The following is a 26877-nucleotide window of genomic DNA, read 5'->3' on the forward strand; positions in this document are numbered from 1 at the left end:
ATAAGAGCATTGCATAAATGCTAACTATTATAATTTCCCTATCATCAAATATGACTGTACTTTGACTGGTCTTACAAGTTGAATTAGGGGTTGAAGTAACGGGGCCAGGGGAGATAGATTGTTTTTCCTGAATTGTCTCTAGAGATAATCAGTATGTTTAATGATCGGATGCTGTAACAGGAAAACTGTGAGTAGTTTTCTTGATGACATTATGCTTGGTTAGTGGGTTGTGATCCATTTATCTGCAGGGTTAAGAGTTACAGAGTGATCGTTTATAACTGGAGGTGAACTACAATGTCCATTATTGGATCAGACTTAAACTCTAGCCTTCAGGAGACAACCAAACTTTTGTGGTTGGCAGCTGTGGAAATTTAATTTTGGTGGAACACGGGCCATTAATGATTAACAAAAGCACTATATGCTTGAGTTCATCTTAACAGCTAAGCTGCTAGTGGGTTTCTGGAGACGCAGAAGTCATGGCAAATTAAATCACATCCAATTCAAAGCAGTATTTATTGCCAACTGGTCATACAACTGATTCTAAATCCCATGCCATTTCTCTGTTTCAGCAAAGACATGTTTAAGCGTGGCAGGTAGCACATTTCTGGAATTTGATCAATTTTTGGTCGTAAAATGAGCTTAGTTCTTTGATTATATACCACAATGACTTAATAGCCCTTTTAAAAGAAAGATTATTTTATGCTTATTTGTTTTCTCTTTAGGCCTCCATTTATGATAAACTTACAGTGATTTGAAAGTTGGAGTTTGTTTGTTAAGGGATAGGGTATATTACTTTTGGTCTTAATTGAATCTGCCAGTTCACCATGTTTTGATGAAAGACTGGTAATTGCTCTTTCAAATATATATATTTTTAAGTAGGCTGTACATCCAGTGTGGAGCCCATCAAATAGATAATTTTTGACCACGCCTTCTCACATCCCCACCTTTTTAAAAGTAAAGATGCTACTAATTTAAGAAAAACGGTATTTTATTTATTTTTTTATTATGTTATGTTAGTCATCATACAGGACTAGTACATCATTAGTTTTTGAAGTAGTGTTCCATGATTCATTGTTTGCATATAACACCCAGTGTTCCACAAAGTACGTGCCCTCCTTAATACCAGTCACTGCGCTAACTCATCCCCCCACCCCCTTCCCCTCTGACACCCTCAGATTGTTTCCCGGAGTCCATAGTCTCTCATGCTTCGTCTCCCCTTCATGCTGTTAAACACCATAATAACCAAAAAGTAGCATATAAAACTTGAAAGAAATGCTATCTTATAGATTCTGAATAAACTGTAAGTAAGTATACTAGTTGTAACACCTTTAATGGTAAGCTTTTTTTACTTTAGTGTTTCTCTACTTGTGATTATCTCTGACCCAGATGATAAATGTTTAATTTAATTCGTTGGTGTCACTGTATTATTCTATTTCTAAAACACATTATAACATGCAACACAATTATATTTGCCCAGAGAGCTATTTGCTCTGGGATCTGTTGTCGTATATTGCATTAATTTTATCTGAAACTACATATGAATGGCAGTATATTGTCAGAGGAACTTGTATTCCTTTTCAAATTTGGCCTTTCAGGGGTCTCTATCACTAAATAGGTTACCTGATTTACTTGAGTCTCAGTGTCCTCATTGATAGAAATGGAGTGTGTGAAGACTAAAGTACCAAGCACAGATTGAAGACAGAGAAAAATCTCAGTACCTGCTCGTTGTCCTTCCTTTCTTCATGTCTATCAGCAAAGTAAATGGAAGAAGAGAGCCTGTGATGGGTTGAAATCCGTCCTTTCCAAAAGACACGTTGACGTCCTAACCCACCATAGCTCAGAATGGGACCTTATTTGGAAGTGGGGTTGTTGCAGATATAATTAGTTAAGATGAGGTCACACTGGAGTAGGGTGGACCTTTAATCCACTATGACTGGTGTCCTTTTAAGAAGAAGGAAATGTGGGCGCAGACACACAGAGAAGAAGTGGCCATATGAAGCCTGAGGCAGAACCTGGAGTTTCTCCTGTAGACAAGGAGTGCTTGACGCTTGCCTCCAGGAGCTGGAATTGACAAAAAGCCAAGAGGCTTCGTGGGGGGGGTGTTCTTGCCAACGCTTTAATTTCAGAATTTTGACCTCCAGATCTGTGAGAGACAAAATTCTGTATTAAGCCACCCAGTTTGGGATACCTTGTCATGGCGGCCCTAGGAAACACATATGGAGTCGAAGGGGACCTGGCTGTCCAAGGCATTTTAGATCAGATCCTGGCTTGTCCTTGGTGGTCAAGCACCTTGAGAATCTGGAACTGAGATGCCACACTGTGTGTGCAACTTGAAATGGATGTGAGTCATATCAATAGTTTATATTGAAAATCTTAAATTTGGGAGGTCATGAATCTCTTTGAAAATCTTATGGGTGCCACTTTCAAAGCAAGGGGAATGCACACAGAGACATAATATTTTACATTGAATTTTATGGCATTCACAATCTCTCTAGGGGATTTATGATACAAAGTTAAGGATTCCTCTCAAAAGAATTTCACTTTCAAAAAATAAGAATAAATATAACTAAGCAGACACTGAACAAGTGATGTAATCAAATTCGTATTTAACAAAACATCGGTTATTAGACGTTGGCGGATCAAGAGATCACCTTGGGACTTTCATGTATGAACACAAGAGTTTGACTGTCTCTTAATTTACATATTTGCCCCCATGGCATTGTGGGAAGTGAGTAGGAACTAATTATAATAGCCAGCATTTATTCTGTTCTGGGTACTGTGATAGGTGCTTTCTGTTCATTATCTCTAAGTGCAGGCCTGTGTTGGGGGTTGGCATCATTTAGTCCTCTTTCACTCCCATCCATAAGATCTCAAATTCTGACTTTTGATGCTTTCTGCAAATTAGGTTGACTTACAGGCACAGGGATACATTAGGAGAATCTAAGAATGTACTCAAAATGTGATTTTTATATGTTCGGTCCATTAATAGGCCATACTGTCTGGAGTGCAATTTGAAGGAATTTTTTAATACATCCTGACACTGTCATATGAATAGCATAATTATATACATGTATTATGCCCACATGTATGTATACAAATATGTACATATGACAATATATGCAAATGTATACACACATATTTTGCAGGTGTTCAAATTTTAAAAATATCTTACCATTTTTGAAATTTCATTTTCACATTTGTCCCTTTTTTAACATACTTGGAATCTCAGACACTAGCAGCAATCGAGTCTCTCTTGACCTTGGGGAGACTCTCCAAACCACAGCTTCTCAAGGTGCCCCATTCCAGGGATAAAGGGGAGGGGCTTTCTCTCCAGGTCTCCTCAGAGCTGGCTTCAGCAGGCCTGGCTCAGGCCTGGGCAGATTCATTTTTAACAGCTTTGTGGCCTGGAGGGAAGAAAGAGAGGGCTTGAGGGCTCCATAGGGAAGGGATTTGGACTTCCCCATCACCAAACCTCAGAGTCATTGCCTCAGAGAGGCCATGATGCACTCAGCTGTGCCCTCCCTACAGGGATTTCATGTCTGGAGAATCTCGGGGCAATGATGGTCAATGAGCTTCAAGGAGAACCTAAAATACTTGACTGATTTTTTAAGGCAGAGAGGTCGCGGTACTCAGGTGGCTGACTCTAAAATGGAAAACAGAACCGATTTCCCAATTTTGCACCCCTGTCTCTGAGCAAATGACTACTTGGCTCCTCTGAAAAGTGAGATAATTGTGACAGTTCTTTCATTGTTTTAAAAAAAAATGCATGCAAATTATCGAAGGAACTGAAGGTACTAGATTCGACAATACTTGAATTAAAGCAGCAACAATGTCCACATAGCAGGGCAACTGAAACCAGAAAGACAACCTAAGATCTGTGTTCAGGCATCCCGGGCCATTGCAGTAAGACAGGAAAGACTGAACGCTGCACTCCAGGCCACTGTCATTGTTCCAGTGTGGTTACCTTTCCACAGGAACTATGGAATCTCAGTCATCATCATGAGAGTAAGCCCTTTTAGGAAAATGCTTGGAGCAATGTCCTTGTCCCTCCCTTAAAATTAGTAATTTAAAGGCAATAGTATTACAAGAAAATTTAGGCACAACAAAAGCTAATGTTTCTACGTCTGATAGCTTCAAGGACACAAGAAATAGTCTAATAGATATTAAAACAAAATTTCTTTTCTTTAAAATAAGTTTGTGTGTGTGTGTGGGGGGGGGATATTCTAGATCTGTTGGGTATGTCTGGTGAAGCACTACAACATGTTCTCACTTCCCAAAAAAATTACTTCACCAAATAATCATAATAAAGACTCAGTTTTTGGGGGGAATTATATTGATTGCCATAAACCAATCTCAGTTTTCAGATCCTCCAGAAACTTCTGTAACTCTTAGAATATTCATTTTTAATTTGTGGATATTTTCCAATGGTTTGTAAACTTTAAGATTCAACAAACTTATTTTTACTATGTGTAAATGTTTTAGCTTTTGTTGCAACAGAAGACTCAAGGTATAATTCTTCTTGATTAAACCCCATGTTCTTGCTCCTGCGTATCATGTAACTGATTAGCATTACCTTATATATATAGGAAAAAGACATTCAAACACATGTACTCTTTATTGCTTGGGCCCACCAGTTCTAAATAATGATCCTCAATGTTTATGTGGGAGGTCTTAGCACAACTCACAATAGACTTTTACTTTTACCTATTCATCTGTGCAGCAGATGTAGAAAAATGATTGAGAGGGAGGTTCTGGCCATCTACTTTTAGCTTGGGAGATCTTAGACCCCACTGGTAGTTCTCCAGTAACAATCTCTCTTCAAGTGACTGCTCCTTTCTTTTGAATGAATGAAGAATGTTCTCCTATGAGAGCATTAGGTCTTTGGCTTATACTTTGTTAATTAAGAAAGGTGTTCGTGATGGGTTAAAAAAAATTTTTTTAAACACACTTCTATTCAATGTATCAGTACCAAATCTTCAAAACTTTAAATTCTTCCATCCTGGGAAAGGGGGATTAAACTTTGTTCTACCCTCTTAGGTTCTGTGCCTGGGCCTGAAAGTTAAACTAGCAGGAGAAAGGCACACAAATTTTATTTAATATTTTACATGCACACAAGAGTCCTCATAAGAGAAATGAAGAGTTGAAGAAGCAGGTAGAACCAAGAACTTATATACTTTTTTAAAACAAAGAACTGATACATTTGTGGAGAAGTGATGAGACAAAGGAATTTTGTTGGAGGGGAGTAAATTGTGGGACAGTGAGACTAGGAAACTAACAGAGATAAGGGTTATTTTTAGTAGATTTGTTTAGATAGTTCCATTTTGGCATCAACTATCAGTCTGTGATGAAAATATTCTCTCCTGATATAGGGAGGACATTTTTCTCATGGGAAATTTTATGACTTGCTTTTAGGTAGAAGGGAGACATCATAGAAGTCTTCCTGTACCAGGTCTTTCTCAAGCGCTTTCTACCAAAGTGGCATATTTTGGGGGTGACGTGTTCTGAACCCCTTCACCTGTTTGCACTATTAATCAAAACATCATATGCTCTTAGAAGCCTTTGAAATAAATACCCTTGAAAATTCAATTTATGCCAATTGACAATTTAAACAATTTCTCCAAAATAATTTATTTATAATTAAAAGCCCTAATAAAATAAATTTTTAGAACAAATCCCTCAGAAGATCATTTTACTAGGGAAAATATAGTCCTTAAAGGAAGATTTCCAGTATAAACTGGGATTTCAAGGCACTGAGCTCGAGTTTTCCAAGTGAAACATACTTGTTATTCTTAAAAACTTTATAAGAGGACAGTGTCTCTGGAGCATGATTATGATACCAAGCCCGTACAAAGGCCTATGGGAGGTGAAGGAGTGAGAGATCCCATTCATTTAAGACATCAGAAAAACTTCCGGAGAGGAGGAGGTATTTATAATGTTCTTGACATATGGATAAAACTTGGCAGCCTGGAGTGAAACGGGGAGGATGTAGTTACGCGTTTGTGTGTGACCAACCGTGAGAAAGTAGAGAACAGCTAGACATGCTTAGGAATCATTCAGTTTGTCTAGGGGGCAATGCCATGTTGTGCATGAGAGTCAAGCTGAGGCTTTGTTATTTGTTTTTGATGCCATGTTAAGGAGGGATGATGTGGCTGGGCTAAGTTTGAAAAAGGTTGTGTGGTGCCTGGAACAGACAAGAGTGGGGAGGCAGGTTGACGTGGTCCAGCAGTCTTCAGGAGAACCTGAACTGGAATTTGGGCTGTAGGAATCTTCCCTGGAGGGAACCCATGGAATTGATTAAATGAGTATCTGGCAAGGCCAGCTCTAAAACTTAGGTACTGGGAGAATGAGAAAATCATTAACAGAAATAGGGAGGTCAGTCGGAAGGGAAGGCTGGAATGGAAGGGAAGGTGATCCTGAGGAGATGCCAAGAGGAAGACGGAAAGGGTCAAGAAAGATAGGTAGTAAGAAATCAAGGGAAGGAGGGCAGGACATCAACATCTGTTGAAAGAAAGTGAATGGGGATGAGCTTGAGGTGGCCACTGAATTTGTTCATTAGGAGAAGGTTATCGGCAAACCTTGGGAGACTAGTTTCAATGGAGCCCTAGGTGTAGAAGGACAATGAGAAGAGCAGAAAAGAATGGGTGTAGACAGTAGAGTATAGCTCCTTGAAGGCGTGCGATTGATAATGTGTGTATGTTTTCAGTAAAGTTTTACTGATAAAGGATAAAAGTGGTGCAGAAAATTGTGTCAACTATACTCAAATAAAAAAAAAAAAACACAAAAAACAGGGAGGCTGGGTGGCTCAGTCTGTTAGGCATCTGCCTTTGGCTCAGGTCATGATCCCAGAGTCATGGGATTGAGTCTGGCATTGGGCTCCCTGCTCAGTGGGGAGTCTGCTTCTCCCTCCGATCCTCCCCCTTCTCGTGCTTTCTCTCTCTTACTCTCTGTCAAATAAATAAAATCTTTAAAAAAAAAACCAGTGAAAAAAATGGTGAAGAAAATTGAGGAGAGAGTAGACCTCACTTGTTTAGCCCACTGTGTGCTACACCTGGCACCAGGCAGTGAGACGCAATGGTCAGCAAAACAGACGGCCTCTGCCTCAGGAAACCGGGAACAGTGAAGACAGATATTTATCAAAGAAGCCTGGTAATTTAAATACAAACTCTGAACAAGTGCTGTGAAGAAAAAAGACAGGTGGCTGTGAGAGAATAGGAGAGAGATCTAGTCTGAGGTGGTGTGAAGGAATGCATCCTAAAGAAATGAGCTGAGAGCCTAACGGAATGAGGGGGGGTAGGAGAAGCCAAGAGGAACAGCATAACCACGTGGAACAGTCCTGGGGTGGGGGGGCAGTTGGCCGGAGGCGGGCAACTGCCTCCATGGACATGCATGGCCTGTGGTAGGGCAAAAAAAGTCTAGTTCAGGGGAAGTCTGCCTTTTTTGTGTGTTCTAGGGTAGATTCAAAAGGCAGGTGACGGGTGTGAATGGCAGGAAGCAGCCAGCGCATGCAGAAGGAAAATTGAAGATTTCAGGAGTTGTTTTGTCGTATGCCAGGTTAATAATACAAGCCAGTGATTATTAACTCTAAATGCTGTTGTATTTTACTGAAGAGCTTGCAATAAATGTTTCCTGAGAACTAATATTCAGACCTGCAGTTTTCAGTAAGGGCGCCTTGTTTGAGGCAACAAATGTATTCCCGGAGAATTGTGGCTAATTCACGTTTTTGTAAATTGACTAATTTTAAACACAGCAGGGAGTATGCTTTTTAAAGGAAACCTAGGGTGCATCCCTTTATAAAGTACAGAATCTTCTGGGAAAACAAATATGTCTTGTAAATCTCTCCTTTAGTGGTTGGGAAGTGTTCCCCATTGCGCTGAGAGCCATGTATATTCATACATACTTAGGATTCGACAATGAGCAAAGAAGTTCTTTCGAAAACAAGAGCCACTTCCCTTAAAATTCTTTGGCCTGTAAATATGTTAGTAGGAAGACCCAATCTCTCCGTCATCTCTCTTATTTTTAGAGCGCTCATTGATACAAATAATCTCCGGTTTCATTTTAATTGAGAATCAGAACTTCTTGAGAATTCTGAAGAGGTGTTTTCAGAAGAACGGGGCAGACGTCTGTATGTTTCAAGATACGCACTTTTCTTTGGTCATGTTCTTCTTAAGGAGTGGCCCAGAGAAAACAAAACAAAACAGAACAAAACCAAGAGCCCTTTCTTCATGGAAAGAGACAGCTCTGACTTCCTTGATTGCTCATTCTCTGGCAGCTGATGCGAGAGCATTAAGGCAATGCGATTCTGATGTGCGGTTGTGTTGTTGGGGCATTGACGGTGATTCTTGGCAGACATTACCTTGGAGATTGATTGCGATTTTTTTTTTTTTTTCTTGTTTTAGTCTTGGCTTCTAGGTCTACTTGCTATGGAATTTATCTAGAGAAGAGGAATTTTTTTCAGTGGCTCCTCTTCCTCTGGGATTCATAGATATCTAAGAAAGTTCTTACATCTACTGTAGGGTTTGGAATGACAGGTATTTATGTTTGATGCAGAGTAAAACACAAAATATACTTAACCTTTATTCAGCCTGCTTTATAAATGTATTCTGCAGGCTTTCAGCCACAGTGAATTATATTAATAACCTGTTATTGTAAAAATGTCAAGAGTATTTTCTGTCTCTTGGAATGATTATTTATCTGCTGAAAGTATAGTGTTTATTTTAATACTCTTGACAAGAAGAAGAAGGAAAAAAGTGCCTTTTAGTAAAATGTTACTTTTCAAGCAGGTTTGTGGGTTTTTTTTTTTTTTTTTTTTTTGAGATGAGTCCAAAAAATTGCTCCGGAGATGACACAGGGAGAATGTCTAAATAGTACATAGGATCTGAATTCACCCTTACCCCTATTTGATTATACAGAGAACCTACAGACTTCATTTATTTTAGTTGTAGCTGCACTAACACATCGATCTCGTCCCTAAGTAGGTTTGTCATTTAAAAAGAACAAATGATATGCTCCAGGTATGGAGAGGAAAAAAAAAACCCCACCTAATTTCCTTACCATCCATGTCCATCTGAGAGCACATTCTTTATGAGCACAAGAAAACACTTAGAGAATAGAGATTCTGCGATATCTTCATTGATTCTTGCCTGGACACGAATGCCGTAAAGAATTAACATGAGAAGTTGCATTCATCTCTGAGTTTTGCATGCTGGCAAACCTCTACGATCCCCTCTTTGGTGATGTTTACTGGTGGTGGGCAAGATGTGTGGTACTGGACATTCATCTAGTGTTTTAGGTTTAAATCATCAGAATGACCTTCGATTTCTTCTTATAGATAGTTGAACATTGTACACTTACTTATTTTTAATATTTAAAAAAATCACACCAGGATCTGGATTACTGCAACAGATCTCAGAGTATCTTTTCTACTTTAGGCCCATTCTTTCCAAACGTTTCCTGTTTATTGTTGCCCAATTCCTATTTCTAGCTGCAATTTGTTGATTCTTTTCTGAAGAACTCACGGTTGGTTCCTATTGCCTGTGTTGGTGGAGTATACATTTCAATCTACCTTTCTTAGCTTCTGTGACCTCATTTTGTCTTGGTACTCCAACACAATCTCCACTTATTAAAAAATGAGCCATCTGAACGAGTTGGGAAGTCTCACTAGTACACTGGTCTCCCGCTGCCCATATACCCTATGTACATGCCTAAATTCCTATCTTTGCTTATCCTGTTCTTCTAATTTTACCTCATTACTGAATGGTTTCTCGGTCCAGCCTACTTCTTGTTACCAGTGAATGCATACTTCCCACTGGGTGTGCAGGAATGCCTTTCCCCATGATGAGGTCAAGATGTTGGTTTCTTAGGTATCTCATATTAAATAGCTGTTGGATTGTATCTGAGTACATTTATATCTAAGAACCAGAGCAACTATCCTTAAATCCAAGTGGAAAAATGAAAGAAAGGCAAACCAAGGGTAGGAGCTTAAATAGGACTGAAGCAAGACAAGTGGGAGTTTTTTAAGAACGGGTGCTGTAGGAAAAAGGAAATGAATGTCAGATGTACACCTTTCTTGAACATCAGGGCTCCCTGAGGTCTAAGGTTCCTTGTGAAAAGGGATCTTCAGGGAAAGCTTACCTGAGCCTCCCAACAGAGAGGTATAAGACATTTGTGTTTATATTGGTGTTTAGTCATTCACTTTCCATGATTCTTCCCTCCATCTCCCAATAGCAGGTCCCCAAAACTACGTGTTCTAGTTAGAGAGAACTGAAATATACAGATACCTCTAGAGCTGCCGGCTGGATTATATAACGGGGGAAGTTATATGAGTTATCACATCCAAACATTGATTCCAACTTTGTTGATCTAGAAACTTCATCCAACAAGATATCCAGAAGCTGATAGTTTTCAAGACTCTAACTCACACTGCCCAAACTCATGCAGTGTGTAAATCAGAATGTCAGCTTATTAATTGACAGGGATGGATATTCCTTTCCAGAGACCAGAATGTATCATTTCTGGGCACCCCAGAAACCAGGAAATCTGAAGGAGGGGCAAGGGGTTGCCGGGTGAGCATCGTAGCAGAACAGAGGCCCCTAGGCCATTTGAAGAGTACTTCCCTTAGTCCAGAGAAAAGTCTGGTGAACTATTTCTACACTACAAAAGAGAAATTAATAATGGTAACATGAAGAGGTGATCTGAAACACGTGCCTTGTCCCTCATAAGAGTCAGAGAAGAGCAATTTGGCTTGGAGAATGCTCAATGATGAAAGTTAGGGAATGGTCAAGAGGAAGACAATAAGACTGTAAAGTGTTACTTTTCAAAGAATGCAGAACTTACGTTTATAGGAGTAATAGTCCTTCCTTCCTTCCTTCCTTCCTTCCTTCTTTCCTTCCTTCCTTCCTTCCTTCCTTCCTTCCTTCCTTCCTTCCTTCCTTCCTTCCCTCTATATCCAGTGTGGAGCCCAACATGCAGCTTGAACTTGTGACCCTGAGATCAAGAACCTGAGCTGAGATCAGGAGTCTGATGCTTAACCAACTGAGCCACCTAGGTGCCTATAGTAGTAATAGGAATTTCTAATGGAAAAAGGCAGGCTTATGCTTTTAAGATAATTTCAGTTTCAGAGTCAGAACGTTTTCAGATTTTAGATTCTCTGGGGAAAGGAGCTGTAGCTTCTCTCCTTAGTGGATATTGGGCTAGATAGACTTTACTTTCCTTAGAGTTTCACTAACCCAAGAAAGCACAAAAAGCCACTGATATTTGAAGCTGGAGGTTGTAGACTTGCAGGACAGAAGAAAGGAGAGGAGGACCCTAGCACAGAGAGTCATGGAGGGTTCTGGGAAAGGAGGAGCGAGAATGGGGTAGATATTCCCGGTGTTGGCTTTGGGATATGGATGAATGATTGTGGGAAGAACAGAAGCAAAAGGAGGAGGGAGAGAATGAGGACGGTGCACGTGGAATACTTGGACGGTGTCTGCGTTGAATGGAAAAGCCCAGCCCAGGAGGTCTGCCCTGGTTGGTATTGAGAGGGCAAGGTAGCTGACCAGAAGCCAGCACCTCATATCTCCCTGCTCCCCTAGCCACCCGACACTGAATTTCTTATGGCTTTGGAACAGTCGCTGAAAGTCCTTGAAGAACCACTTAACCTTTCTTCCATTCAAGTCCGGGGCCATGTTTACTGTAGGAAAATTTGATAAGCTTATAGCTAAACAGGGAAGAAGCACTTTTTCAGCCTTAACTGCCAGAAGCTCCAACTGAAATTCAAACTAACTTAAATAAAAAGGGAATTTACCGATTCATACATTCATTGGCTTCAAGTGTGACTTTAGGTGCCCCAGATCTCTTACCAGACCCAGTCTCCGGCCCTCTTTTGACTCTTCTTCCCACGGTGTTGTCTGAACAAAGGGTCCCTCAGAGATCCAGGTTCACATTCATCCTATTCTAAGTTCAGTGGAAAAAATGTATCACTTTCTGATAGTTGGACAGCAGGTTCCAGGGTTTTATCTGGGGGGCCACGCCTGGTCACTGGGCTTACCCCTAAACAATCATGGAGAGTGGGAGATTTGGCTCTTGGATCAGACTTGCTTCACTGGTATCACATGGGCTGAGTGTGAGGAAGGATAGTTTCCCAAGGTAAAGTCAGACTGAAGAGCGGAGGCAGGGCAGGAGGAAGCATTAATACCCATAGTATTCTTCTCTGGAGACACGACCGTTAGCAGCCTGTCTCTTGGTGTGGGTTACTTGGCATAAGACTCATCTGGCTACAGAATAGACAGAACTGGGGAGCTGGTAACGTGTAGCTCCCCAACTTCTTTCTCCCCATAGATTGCTGGGGACAAACCCTGTGTGGGGCAGGGGGAAAAGTGCATGGCAAAAGTCACCTAATAACCTTAGTTATTAGTTGAGCAACTACTTTGTGCCAGGTGCTAGTTATGTTATCTAATTTAATTCTTCTAATAGCATTATGTTTTAAGGACTGTTATGCTCATTTTAAGGAAAAGAAGCATAAAGATAAAAGAAGCTAAAAAGAAATGGCTTTCTTTTTCTAGAGAGCACTCTACAGTAATCTGTGTATATTTACCTGTATGTTGTTTGTGTCCTTTGCTAGAATGTAAATTCCATGAAGGCAAGGACTATAAAGGTCTATCTTTTTCACCACGGAGTTCCCAGTGCCCAGAAAAGTGCCCGTGCAGTATGTGCTTAACAAACACTCCTCAAATATTTGGTGAAATAATGACTTTTATAGTATCCCCAAACCTTAGAAAATTAGTGACAACCAAATACAGCAGACATTTGCAACTTTTATTGCTCATGTCCCCAATTTCAAATATACCATTCTAGAGCTTTGTATTCTCCTTGATGTCTATCACCCTCCTGCCCACAACCTGCACCTGTATTCCCACAGCGCAGGCTCTCTTCTCAAGCCAAGCAAACTTGCTGGCCAGCTGTGTGGGGCGCAAGGTCGCATCTCTGGCTGTCTTTGACACCCCTGGAAACTCTGGCCCACTTCTGTTCTCCTCAGTCATCTGGCCGTGCCCCCAGAAAGAAGCACACATGGCTAAAGCCCTTAATATTGAAGTAAGATCCTGATTCCTTTAAAAATGATCCTGGGACTCTCAGTTGCTTGAGCGGCTGACTCTGGGTTTCAGCTCAGGTCATGATCTCAGGGGTCCTAGGATTGATCCCCGCGTTGGGATCTGCACTCAGCAGGTTAGCCTGCGTGGGGATTTTCTCTCTCCCTCTGCCTCTGCCCCTTGCCCAGCTTCCTCTTTCTTTCTCTTAAATCAATAAATAAATCTTAAAAAAAAGAAATGACCCTGTGGCTGTCAAAAAAGGGCTCTCCTTTGCGAAGATCAAGTAAGCTGTATGCTGGTAATGGCAAAGCTTTGAAGAATTCCGAGCAAGGCTTTGTAGAGTTTTGACAGGACGGGTGATTGCTCTTAGATATATAAAGTGGAAAGGGATTCGATATTTGCATGACGCCAAAGTGCAGAACTAAAACAAGGACGAAAACGATCGAGAACCAGGTTTTAGACCAACATACAAAACAACTGTCAAATAAGCATTTTGTCTGTGGAATGGGGGCGCAAGTAGAGTGAGTTCGCCATCACTGGAGGCATGTAAGCATGTCACAGAGGGGATTCAAGGATCTGATGAGGGACCGCACTGAATTACCACATGTTCATCATGTGGAGGTTTACAGGTTGTCATGGTGATGGGCCGTTCCAGGACTACGGGGGCTTTGGGAAGGGCTGACATGTTATGCTATGCATAAATGGGACTTGAACTTTATTTCATAGTAAATTGAGAAGCTACCATTAAGAATATGTGTATGTGTGGAAAAGCATGAAAAAGCAGGAATGAGAAAGGGAGCATGGGAAAGGGAGTGGAGAGGGGGGAGAATGAGAATGAGAGAGAGAAATGCAGTCTGTATGTAGGAAACAGAAAAACACTTCTGCTTTTGTTCTTCACTCATAAAGGATGTACGTTCTTTGTATCCGCTTTAGCACCTCATCACAGCTATTGTGGGAAGACACAACTTACCCTAAATGTGGGAAGGAAAGCCTGATTTGCAGGCTTCTTCTCTGGCAATCAGGAACACCTGGGAGAGTGACATGATTTGTGACAGGAGCGGGACGCAGCCCGTGTCAGCTGGGTAGGCCAGATTCCAGCTTGTGTTGTATGTTGTAACATTTAATACTGAGCTCCAGAGTACTTTGTAATCATTACCCGGTCTGCATGGCCTCCCTGACAGGTAAGCAGTGCCATTCCCAATTTAGAGACGAAACAATGGGGGTGATTGAAGACTCCGGGTGTGAGTTTCAGGGCTACAAACAGAAGCTTGGGTGCCTTCGTTGTCAGTTTGATGCTGAAGTTCCTTGATTAACACTTTTCAAGCAGCAGGCCTTAACTGGCACTGGTCCACTGATGCGCGCTCTGTCGACTGGTCATGTCTGGCCCCGCGCTGGGTCTGCTGATACCAGAGAACTATATACCAGAGGGTATCTGAGGACTCCCACGCATCTTGGAAGGTCATAAGGGCTGCCGTCTCTCGCTTTGTCCAAATGTCATTTGTTTGCCCAGATTGTTAATCCTGGGGTCTCTGGTCTGTGATTCTTAGAATGCTAACCTAAGCCTTAGTATGTTTGTTGGTGTTATGTGTGTGTGTGTGTGTGTGTATATGTGTGTACAAATCAGTGTATGTCTCTGTGTGTATGTGTATCTGCATGTGTGTGTATTATACTAGCCTTGCTTTACCTCTCCTTGTGCTTTATTGCTTACTACTTTCAAAGACAGATTGAACTTTTTTCATTGTATCACTCTGCTAGCAACCTTCTGAATACTAATAAGAGAAAATTATTTTTCCTGGGAAAAATATTGCCATGCATCCTGACATTTTTGGCAAGTCTTTTTCGACTCATAATGGAAAGTTTTGATAAAATGAATTATCTTTTGTGCAGCGTTGTTTTCCTTTGTATTTCTCTGTGCCTACCATTCTTTCAGTTTTCTATTAAATTATTATTTTCTCTGTATTACTTTACAAGTTGTAATTGCTTTGTTATCAGAAAGACAGAGGTAGGTTCATTTTATCCTTTTATCACCTAGCGTCTTGGTGAATGAATTGTAGCACTCCTCATTACCATAGCTTTGTTCTGCTCAGTTTTTAATGATAATTGCCCTTGTCATTTCTTGTAATGTAAGCTATAGAAATCTTCTGGTTAAAGAAGAGAAAGATTAACAAGTCAGAATATATTTTCAAATGAATTGATAAAGAAATTTCATGTTTCATTTAAAAGCATTAATTAACTGACAAGGAGCTCATGAAGTGAAATAAACAAAAGATGGACAAATGACATTGTCATAGCGAGTTCAAGAAGGAAACACATGAACATGTGATTAACTGAGACAATACTCTCTGTGTGGGTCTGGTCGTTACTCCTACCCCCCGATTTATAACCCTTTTCAGCATTGTTTTTTTTCTTCTTTCTTTTTGACATGAGTGCTCCCCATCTTTGTCTTCTTTATATGCCAAACTTTTTTTTCTGATTTTGTACTTGTGGATGAGAGAGCGCACATTTGTGTGTTTCTACTCAGAATTGGTAACACTGAGTTTAACAGGGGCTGAACCTGTGCAAGCCAAAAGCTCCACATTGCCCTCTTCTGTCAGGTAGGGGAATTGCCGATCAAACCAATCCGGTCAAGGAAGGTGGAACCTGGTGGAGTACCTAGTGAAGGATGCAAGAGTAAGTGATGGGGTTATTCTGTGGAGTGGAGATCAAGCAGCAGTTGAGCAAGGAGCTTCTTACTCAAGTTGATCATAGGGTGAATTTTTAAGGAAATTGCCTACTTTGGAAGCAGAATCCAATTTTATCCATCTTTGATGTCAGTCTTCTGCCTCAAAAAATACATCCCTCTTGCCAGTTTCTGAGCTAGTCCAGTTCCAGGACCTTACTTTGGAGAAGAGCTAGGACCCCCCCATCCTATGTTCCTTTTGTGATTTTGACCAAGGTGAGAACATACTTGTCCAGCCTAATCAAGATAAAATGGTAGCATTCAAGATAAAGTGTAGTGTATTTTCTGAAAAAAAGCCAAGGGAAAGTATCCTAGAACTTATAAGAGCCTAGCCCTGAGCACATTTGTAATTTTCTGATCCACACTCTGCTCTGCCTAGTTGCAGATGAAATTTGGCAATGCTCCTTCTAGCCTGAAGTAGATGTGTGTTTTAACTACTTCCACATTTGAAATCCTATGCAGAGTCTCTTGCCAGGACCAGTGGAAGTCGTTATCTACTCAAAATGGGAAGTGTTGATAAAGGACATTATCTTTTGTGCAGTTATTTTCCTTTGTATTTCTCTGTGTGCGTCCCCCCTCCCCCACCAATTCTCTCCGTTTTCTATGAAATTAATCATTTTTCTCTGTATTCCTTTACAGGTTGCGGCTGCTTTGTTTGTAATTGCTTTCTGCTAGAACCTGCTTCCTGGTCTTCTCCTGAGGTGTGGGTGAACAGATCAGCTCCTTCTGAGTCAGGAAGGTATTTTCATGTTGGCTCATCATGATTCTTCTCCCAGTCCTCCTCACCTGTAAGTAAAACTCCCTTGCATTCAAAACTGTATGGATACTGTCCTGAGTGTCAGTGCTATTACGGTGAAGAACATTTACTTTTCTGTCTCTAACATCCAGAGTGGAGTCTCACGCCTATTAGGGCCTCAAGAGATGTTTGTAGAATAAATGAAATGACGATATACTTTTGGTTACAAGGTATTTATTTGGAGTCAGATGAGGGAGCTAACAGGTTAGAGCTGTGGACCCCAGGAATTCCTGTCCTCACACTTGGCCTTTTCCCTCAAACTTGCCTCGAGCTTATTCACGAGATGTTTTAGACTTGTTTAACTTTTTGATGATGCGTAGCATTTCTAGCTAACATCTGGAGATAGTTCACGGTAGGGGACATGTGGACCAAGTCAGCGCCAACTTTCCCCACAGCCCGGTGGTAATAAATGACTTCCTTTGCAGTAACCAGAGGCAGACTCACTCACACTCCAGTCTGGGCCTGGTTCCTTGTTTCTGCTTCTGGTTTGAGGGATCCCTCCAACTCTCTGCTCATGTACAAAGCAGAGATGATGGTTGTGTCCTGAGCCCATGGGCTGAACAAGACATTGAATTTTCCTCTCTGGCTTTTTTTTATGGCTCACATCCTCTCTACTTCTTAGGTACCTTGAGGGAAGGATGATCCCAAACCACATTCCTATAGTTTTACGTCTTCAAAACTACTACTTTTTTTTTTTTCACTGATGGCTATGCTCTTACAGTTAATGTTTGCAATTAGAATCTAGATATTCTGATTCCTAACCTAGTGCCATTTCCATATTATAATACATTTGAAGACTTAGTGACTTTCAGAAACATGCGATTGACTCAGCGATACTGTGGTATTTAATTATTAATCATCATGACCCTTGGTTGTATTCTACAACAGATTTCTCTTCTTGATAATGGCTGCAAAACCTTATAAGAATTGTCTCTGTATATTTTTGCCATTTCATCCCCTGACCACTTCTTCCAGGCTTTTGCAATCTGGCTTTTCTATCACTTTTTGTCAGACTGCAATTGTCCTAGAAATGGATAAGCCCAGTGGTTTTATGAGTGCTCTCTTTCTGGATCTTTCTGCAGTCCTGGAAGCTGATGTTCAGTTTTCCCTTCTGGTAGCATCAAAGACATGGCACTCTCCAGATGATACTGTTATATTTCAGTAATTCCTTTTTTAAAAAAACTTTTCAACTGTGAAACATTTCAAATATCTACAGGAGAAGCAAAAATGGCATAACGAATCCCTGTTTACCTATCAGCCAGTTTCAATAATGGTCAACACATTGCTGCTTTGATTTTCCTATCTCCCCATACTTTATTTTTAAGGGGATTAAAGCAAATCTCAGACTGCATATTATTTGAATTATCAATAATTCAGTGTGTATCTCTAACGTATAAAAAACTAAAAAAAAAAAACAAAACAAAACCCCGATGGCATTAGCACATCTAAGCATTAATGATAATTCCTTAGAATTATTCAGGAATCAGTCTGAATTCAGTTCCCCTGTTCGTGCCATCTTTTTTGGAATAGGAATCATTTGTCAGAATTTTACTCATCCTGAACCTGGCTAATTGTATCCTTGGGTGTTTTCAATATGTCCTTCCTTCTCTCCTCCAAATTTTTTACCAAGTGGTAATTAGATCTACAGGAGCACTGCCGAGTGGAGTAGAATGCAAACCACATACGTAATTTAAGGTTTTCTAGGGGCGCCCGGGTGGCTCAGTTGGTTAAGTGTCTCACTCTTGATTTAGGCTCCTGTTATGATCTCAGGGTCGTGGGATGGAGCACCGAGTATTTTAGATGTTGCCAAATCCCGCTCCTCCCCACCCTGCCGCAGAGGGGTTGTACCATTTTTGCATTTCCTCCAGCAAAATATGAGGGCACTGATTTCCTTAGAGCCTTGCAAACAGTACTCTGAACTGCCAAGCATAGGGTTTTCTGTCAGTCTGACTGGTATGAATTAGTATCTTGGTGTAGTTTTAACTTTATGAGGAGTACTTGATCTTTGAATGCGATGTAAATGAAAGCTGCAAGTGTTTTTCCCCAGGTCCTTCCTGTGTAACCTTCTCACCTTGGCTTTTCCTTCTCCTTCCAATGTGCAGCCTTGCTTCATGGCTCTGCTGTCACATTGCTGGTTATCCTCTGAGCTCATCCATCAAGAACCCAACATGCTTCTCTCCATACTGTGAGTTCTTCAAGAGGGGGACTCAGGTCCTATTAATTTTTCTATTTCCAGCCCCTGATGCTGTGGTTTAACTCGTGTGGGATGTTTGATATATTGTTCCAACCTCTATGCTGTGATGTGCAAAATTTACTTCTACCTTCTACTTGTATATCTTTGCTCATGTTGTTCTTACCGCCTGGATTTTTGCCCTTTTTTATTTTCTGGATCTGAACCAGTTGAAGTTTTACTTATCTTTCAAGGCTCATCTGTGCCGTTTACTCTATGAAAGCTTTCCTGATTTCTTTAAGGTGATCTTTCCTTTCTTTGAAATCCTTTATACTTTGTATCTCTTTCTGGGTCCTTACCATGTGACCCCTTCCCCTGACTCACATCCTTTGCAGAGCCTAGTACACAGGCCAAAAGAAGAGGATAGTTGGTGAAATACACGAAATATGAATGATGTGTTCTTTTACATAGTTGGTTTATCTGGCCTATTTAAGTTCCCATCAAAAGTTTCTCAAAGGCTCATCAAATCAGACTCAAAGGTGGGAAATATTTTAAGCACTCACTTAATATCTTGTTAAATAAAAATTAACTTGTTTTAAAAATAGACTATAATAATTTCAGTGTTATTGTAGGACTGGTGGATGTTGTTGTAGGGAGGAGAATCCACAGGGCAGAGCTGGGAGACAAATGGTTTCTAGCCTAAGCTCAGGTGTCATTAGTAGGTAAGTAACTTGACCTAGAGAAGTAAATCACCTGAGTAAGTTACTGCGACAGCCTGAAGATGTTTATTTTCTTTTTCTTTTTTCCCTTCTTTGGGGAGTGTGTACAAAATTTATTCGCAGAACATGGAGTTACTTGATTGAATATTGATTTCTTCAATATTCAATATTGATTTCTTGAACATTATTTTCATTGGGATTTATTAGGCTCCTTCTTGTTTTAATCACTCGCTTAATTACCCTTCATCTCATAGCCCCACCCCATTTCTGCCTAGTCTGTCAACACTTACTTGATCATATTTGACACGTGTCGTCAGGTATCCATCCTTATAAAATAGATCGTGCTCTGTGTGTGACTTTGGGTTTGGCCCTGTGGCTGCTTTAACCACTAAAATGAGGGAGAAGTGACCGTATACCAGATTCCAGCCTAGGCAATCAAGAGGACTGGATGTTTTCATTTGTTTCTTGTGGTGTCATTGTCACCAAGACAAGTGTCCTAGTGGCCTTAGGAGAAGATGACTGCTGTTTTCAGATTGTTGGTTTTGAAACTCTTACCTTATTTCTGAAGACATTTTGCATGTTACCATGATGTTGGGCATCAATAAACAAAATAGGACCCGGAAGCAATATAACATAGTATTCCCTGGAAATACCATCGTTAAAATCATTTAGGGAATCTACTAAAAGTGCAGCTCTTTTGGCTTGCCCAGACATTCTGTATCAGAAATATTATGGTGGGGCCTAGGAATATGTGTTTTAAAAGAAATAGCCAGTGATTCAGATACATGTGGTTCTTGGATCCTTTTTGAGAAATACTAATTCTGTTCTCTTCTCTATAATATAATGGGATAAATATATGAGTGTATGAAATGTATCCATCATCTATCCATCACCAGTCTATTTATCTCACATATATAACTTGAACATATTAACTTTTTAAAAATAAAGATTCATTTATTGATTTTAGAGAGAGAAAGGGAGCACATGGGGGGAGAGGCACAGAGAGAGGGAGAGAGAGAATCTGAAGTAGACTTCACACAGAGAGCAGAGCCAGCCTGACTTGGGGCTCGATCTCACAGCCCTGAGATCATGACCTGAGCTGAAACCAAGAGTCAAGAGCTTAACTGACTGTGCTACCCAGGTAAACATTTATTTAATATGTTTTACAAAATACAAGCATCTAGGCTCATGGAGATTTAAAAATGAACTTCAAACCGACACCGTATATAAGCTGTGTCTTGCTTGAAGATGCCAGTTCACCAATGATCTCAACGACTCTGTCTGCGGATTGAGTTTATCTACTTCACCTCTCTCTCTATCATACAGAACTCTCTTCTCTAGCCTTTTATCATGAACTTCCAAGTCACCAAATAGAGTCCACATTGATTAGTCCATTTAAATGGACATTGCTGGTCTGTGTGCTGGTCAGCTCGAAAACAGAATAGATGGTGTGACTCCGTGGATGCTTAAGGCCCCTTGGCCCTGAGCTCTTTGTCCCATTGAGTCAGTCACAGGAACCCGCAGAATGCCACTATCCCACAGCGTGGAGGGTTCTTGTTAAATGCATTTGTTATTTGGGAAGGGCTAACACTCTCCTTTCCAGTCAGTGATAGCTTTGGTTGAAAGACTTTCTCAGATCTTTAGCTGGTCACCCCCACTTGGATAATGGGCAGTTTTGATTACAAAATATGGAACAAGAAATATCAAGAATGTGGGTCATTTCATAGGACAGTGTGTGTATCTGAACACAGTGAGGAAAGGCAGGGCTGACAAGAGAGGGGACTAGGTGTTCCTTTAGACCTACTTTTACTTTGCATTTTTTTTCCTAGAAAAAAGAAGCCTTTTTTTATAATGGTGGTCTCTCCTATTTCTTATAATGAGCTTACTAGTGCTCGTACAGTTTTCAAATGTTGAAAGCTTTTGGGCTAAGGAAGAGTCTTTAGGTGCCAATTATTATTTTGATGCTAAAATTAAATAAGGAACCAGTAATTTTGCAGGGAAGCATGCCTCATTTGCATGTTGATTAAAAAGTATCTGTGAAGGTTGTGGCAGGATTTGAACAAATAAGCTTTGTGTGTGGATCATGAATTTTTCTTCTGGTTAGCATTGGGAAATATCCTTTGTCTATGAAGGATTTGGAATGGTTGCAGAGAGAATTGATCATTTTAAAAATCTTCTTACTGAATCTCAAATAGCCTCCCTAGCTTTGTTCGTGTACATGACAGTATGTACCCAGGTGTGCATTCCCTGAGTATGTTCATGAACTTATTTTTCTCTAAAGCTAACAAAACAAAACCAAACAAAACACAAAACAAAATACACTTTCCCGAAACCTGTCTTCTACTGTAGTACAACATTCATTTTTAGTTAGAATTAAATCTTTCGTACATGTGCCAAGAGTTATTGTTTTCAGTCTCCTTCAAGCTTGGATACCCTGTGATTTGTAAGGTTTGGGTGTCTTTCCCCTTTGCACTTGGGCATTGTAATTATAATCATGTAGTATCCGATAGGAGCTGCCCAAGTCAGTTTTGAGGATTCCTTTGTGTGTGGTTGGAAGATAGCCTGATATCCCTTGTTACTCTTTTTTTTCTTTTTTTCCCCTCACATAGCAAATGTGCTTTCCCTTGTCACTTGTGATTTTTCATCCTTTTTGGTCATATCTTCAGTGCTATCTGAAACTGTGTTTAGGACCCTATTTCGTTCACAACCATCACAAATATAATCAGGATTTTCGTGTGGAAGCTGATTTGATATTTGAATATTGCTTTTATCCACAGTGCCAATTCATTGAACAAACAAACAAACTTAGTATTCAGTTAGGCCCCCGGAACACCAGGTTGCTTCACAAATGTGATTTGATTGTGATTAAGGTTATAGTTGTCAGCGAGCCATCTCTGTCCTGGTCAGGTACTCATCTCTATGTTTACCCAATGTCAGCTGTTTGAAGCCCTGATCATCCCTTGTGAGCTGTCTAAAGCTAGATGTCATTGTCGACTGATGTTGAGAGAGTGCCACAGTTTTCCTTTAACAATATTTTCACATGTAACAAAAGTTGAAGCCTTTGGGCTTCTCATTTTGGTGGAGAAATAGGAGATGGAATATGTTAGCTGTCTAGAAGGGGCCCTTAACCAGGGGCAGCTGACTTGATCATTGTTTTTCTTTTATTGTTGTGTGACTGATGGAAAGGAAAGGGGAATGCAATGGTATACTTTAGCTCTTTTTTGACCAGGGCTTATTCAAAAGGCATTTGAACATCAGAAATTACACAGAGCACTAACTGATGGGATATTGTTTGTTATTGGAAAAATAGCCAGAAGTGATTTAGGTTATGGAGTACGTGCTTTCCTTTTAATAATTGGAAATTGCCTTAATGTCCTTGATCCTTTAGTTCAGGGGTGGGCAAACTACATCCCGTGGGCCAAACACTGCCCACAGCCTGTTTTGTAGGTGAGTTTTATTGGACCACACCCATGCCCGTTCATTTGCATATTGTTTCCAGTAGCTTTCATGCTACAATGGCAGTGTTGAGTATGGTCCACAGAGCCGAAAATACTTACTCTCCAGCCCTTTATAGAAAAAGGTTGCTAACCCATGCTTTGGTTGAATCAGGTGTCACGGGTGTAGTAGCCTGGCTGGAGTATTTGCCTATTCTGATAATTTTATTTGGGAAAGCTGGTAAAAAGATGTTTACCAGTTGTTCCACATTTTGTGTCTTTGAACACACAATTTATTTTTGGAATGAGTCAATTTTGATCCAAGGATTTATTATTTGAATCTATGAAGAAGTAGTCCTTACAGTTGTGTTGCGTGTCTCACCAGATACAGGGGTACGTTCATATGTGCAAATTTTGTGGGGTGTGTGTGTGAGAGAGAGAGAGAGAGAAAGGAGGCAGGATAAAAGATGTTTTTTTTGGTTTCAGTTCCTATACATTTCTTTTGAGTTATTTACTTCGGCTGTTTTACTCTTCAGTCAGTTTCCTGCAAGATTAAAATCTGCTTCCCACTCCTGGCTATGGCCCTGACTTCATTCAGCATTTGGAAAAAGGAGACAGTTGGCTGGCGTTGGCTTAATTTTAAGTTTTGGTGAATTTGTTCTTATGTATTTGTTTTTGTCCCAGTAATACGGACCCAGAGTAAGAAATCAGAAATACAGACGAGCTTATGATGAGGAGGGAAAACTTCTTGCCCTCTTCCTCACATTCCCAGGCTCATTTCCTCCAGCATCTCTTTGAACCATTAAAAAGAAATTCTGGTAGTTACTGAAAAAAATCTGTCAACCCCAATTTCTTAATTTAATGACCTTGGACAATTTCCCCTTACTCCCTGCTGTGAGAGATGATGATTTGGCTCCCTCACCCTTTCCCTTAACTTTGGTAGTAACTTTGGTAGTATTTTCAGTTTTACTTTTGGTTCTTCTCATAACTTTAGAAAATACAGCAATAATCCTATCTCTTGTTCCCTTTACTTTAGTCAATTGACTTGATTTTGCTCTGGGATGAAAGTGTTAGTCCCTTCACCCTCTCTCCTGCTTCTTCTTTACATTTCTTTTTTCTTCCCACGTTCCTTCAATTTAATTTTGGCTTTTATATTGTCAAGGTTGATAACATTTACATTCTGTTCTGCAATTACAACCATACTTTCTGTGCTCTCTGACTATGTTTGTTGCCTTTGAGGCTAAAAATAATCAATCTTTTATATTACTATAAGTATGTAATTATTTTTTACTGCTGAGACATGTAGTGTGCTAGGATTCCATTTCTTTTCTTCTGGATTCTATTACATGCCCCCAGGCCACTCATCAGGGTAAAATGGAATCTTTTCCTTTGTACCTCTGTGTAGTTTTTATAGGATTTCTGTTAATCAGACGCTGGCCAACCTGGATTGATTTTATATGTCTCTTATCTTTTTGCTCACATTTTCAATTTCTTCATCCTTTCTGCTCTGTAGTCCGAAGGATGTCTCAACTGTATTTTCTATCCATTTTATGCCATTTAAAAATTTTGGCAATTGGTCCTCCTGCTCTTTTTACTTGCTCTTTCTGGAGAATTCCACGATTAACTTCCTGCGTCAGCCCTCCCTTCTGATCATGGTTTGAGTGATGGCTCCCTCTGCTTTCATGTATACATAGAACCATTCTATTCCCTACTCTGTCATCCAGAAATCTGCAAAAATATCTGGTCCATTGATGTCCCATATGTTCTCAGCACTTTTATGAATTTACTTCCTTGTGTCTTTTTTAACTGCCATTTTAATGAGTTTCAAAGGAGAAGAGGCAAAGGCATATGCAGAGTCTACCATCTTGAACTTTATTACTTTAAATTCATATCTCACTCTAGTTTCTTTTTCCTTTAAGAAACACAGACTATTTTAGACTTTATAATAAATAATCCACACATTTATCTAGCATATTTACATTTTCTTTTATTCTTCCGAGCAAGCCAACAAATTTTCCTCAAAAATTTGGTTATAAATCAGGTTCTTATAAATGCAGTAAATGCACAGTTGAAATTTTCCTTTCTATAATTTCTCTTTCTTCAAGTCAGTTTTATTTTAAACTTTTCTACATACTTATGTATTCTACAAACTCAAAGTTTTAAAGTTTAAGATCCTACATCGTTTTTAACATGGCATTTATATTTAAATTTATTTCCCACCATAAATCAACCATAGACTCCATATGCATTCAATTAGTTATATAGTTTCTTATGAACACAATAGGCTCATGCTCCCTGTTTCCCTTTCCTCTTTCCCTCATTGCGATTTGCTTTGCTAATGAACTTCCCTTCTGGCACGTTTTTGTACTTAAAGATCACTTACCATTTCTTTTCCTCAGAGAAGAGTTAAGCAGAAAATCAGACACTTTTTAGTCCCCACCTCTTATCTTTAAGACATTTTGTGTGTGGGTAGAGAGTGCCTATGATTTCGTTTTCATCAGATACCTTCCCTCAGTCCGTTTGTTTGTTTGTTTGTTTTTAAATGGAACTGCTGTGGACAGAATTGTTTCCTCCCAGAATTCAAAGGTGGAAGGCCTACCCCTTAGTGTGACTGCATTTGGAGCTAGGGCCTTTGCAGAAGTCATTAGAGTTAAATGAATTCATAAGGATGGGGCCCTGATATGAGAGAATTCGTGCCTTCGTGGGAAGAGACATCGGAGAGCTCCCTCTCTCTTCCCACCATGTGAGGACACTGTGACTAGATGGTCATTTGCAAACCAGGAAGAGAGCTTTTTCCAGCAAGCAAACTGGTTGGCACCTTGATCTTGGACTACCTAGCCTCCAGAAGGGTGAGAAATAAATTCCTGTTATTTAAGCCACCTAGGGTATGGTGTTTTGTTATGGCCCACGCTGACCAACACAGACCCTACAGAGGTTTTGAGTTGTTTTCTACTTTTCTATCTCCTTCTGTTGCATAGAGAGTGACTTAATTAGTGCCTCCTGCTCCCCTCCTCCACCCTCTACTCTTCCCTCATGCGGGTTAGTGAGCATGGTGACCCTTCCTCAGATATGCCAGACCCCAACAGTATACTGTAGATGCTTCCTGCTGGGAGCACTTGGCTGCAGTCAGTCTTCTTAAGTGAGGCCCCTCCAGGCATTTCATGCCTTGTTACTCCCCAAGGTGTTGCCTGGCCACAGAAATTCCAGATTTATTTCTATTCAAGTCTGAACAAATGCTGTGCTCCTTTCTTGCACGGTAATGATTGTTTCTGTCATGGCCATTTGCCTTAGATGGCCTCTTACATTTATGCTTCCACAGGCATGAGGCTGCCTATTGAATTTCCCCCAAATCTAGGAATTTGTGTTAATTTCTGCGAAGAATATTGTTTCACTCAACCTTAGTGGTGGCATAGGGCTGGCCTCTGATATTCTCATTAGGAAGCCGTCTGCTGGGGAGAAGCCACTTCCCTTCCCACAGGCCTAGCACCTATGGGAGGCAGAGGGGAGCATTATGCCACCACCTTCTTCACTTCTATAAATTTCCTTAAAATAAACTCCTTCATGAATCTCTAGCCTTCTTTCATGTGGGCTGGAAGTGGGAGATGGACACTGATAGGCAAGTTCTGCCACCTTTAATAAGTCTTATGAGAATACTCAAATATCTCTCCCTAGAAAGAGGAATTTCTCCTCATCTGGTGTCTTCAGATCCGATGCTTAAGCTGATAGGCCACAATTGGAGGGAAAGTCCCATTTAGCATCTTGTCACACTGCTTTGATAGCTAACATTTGTTTTCACCAACGCTAGCCCTCAGTCAGAAGTAGTCAATGGAATGGAAAGGGGAAAGGGAAGTTCCTTCTATAGAAATTCTACCTCAAAATGAGTTCATTCGTTCATGTGGAGAGAGGATGAGTATTTCCCTAGTGTCCTTGGTGCTGTCCTCCGCACAAGGCTCTTGTGGCTCAACAGTCTAT

General features: G+C 40.3%; 1 long non-coding RNA gene across 1 annotated transcript in view; it reads left to right on the forward strand.

Moving 5' to 3' along the window:
- Positions 1-26877, forward strand: part of LOC121100763 — a 284219-nt gene that overhangs the window by 144626 nt on the left and 112716 nt on the right. The window contains exon 3 of the long non-coding RNA XR_005832549.1: positions 16426-16574. This is a non-coding gene — a long non-coding RNA (uncharacterized LOC121100763). The remainder of the gene's footprint in view (positions 1-16425; positions 16575-26877) is intronic.

The sequence above is a fragment of the Ursus maritimus genome, unplaced genomic scaffold (genome assembly GCF_017311325.1).
Source record: "Ursus maritimus isolate PB19 unplaced genomic scaffold, ASM1731132v1 scaffold_5, whole genome shotgun sequence".
Classification (NCBI taxonomy): domain Eukaryota; kingdom Metazoa; phylum Chordata; class Mammalia; order Carnivora; family Ursidae; genus Ursus; species Ursus maritimus.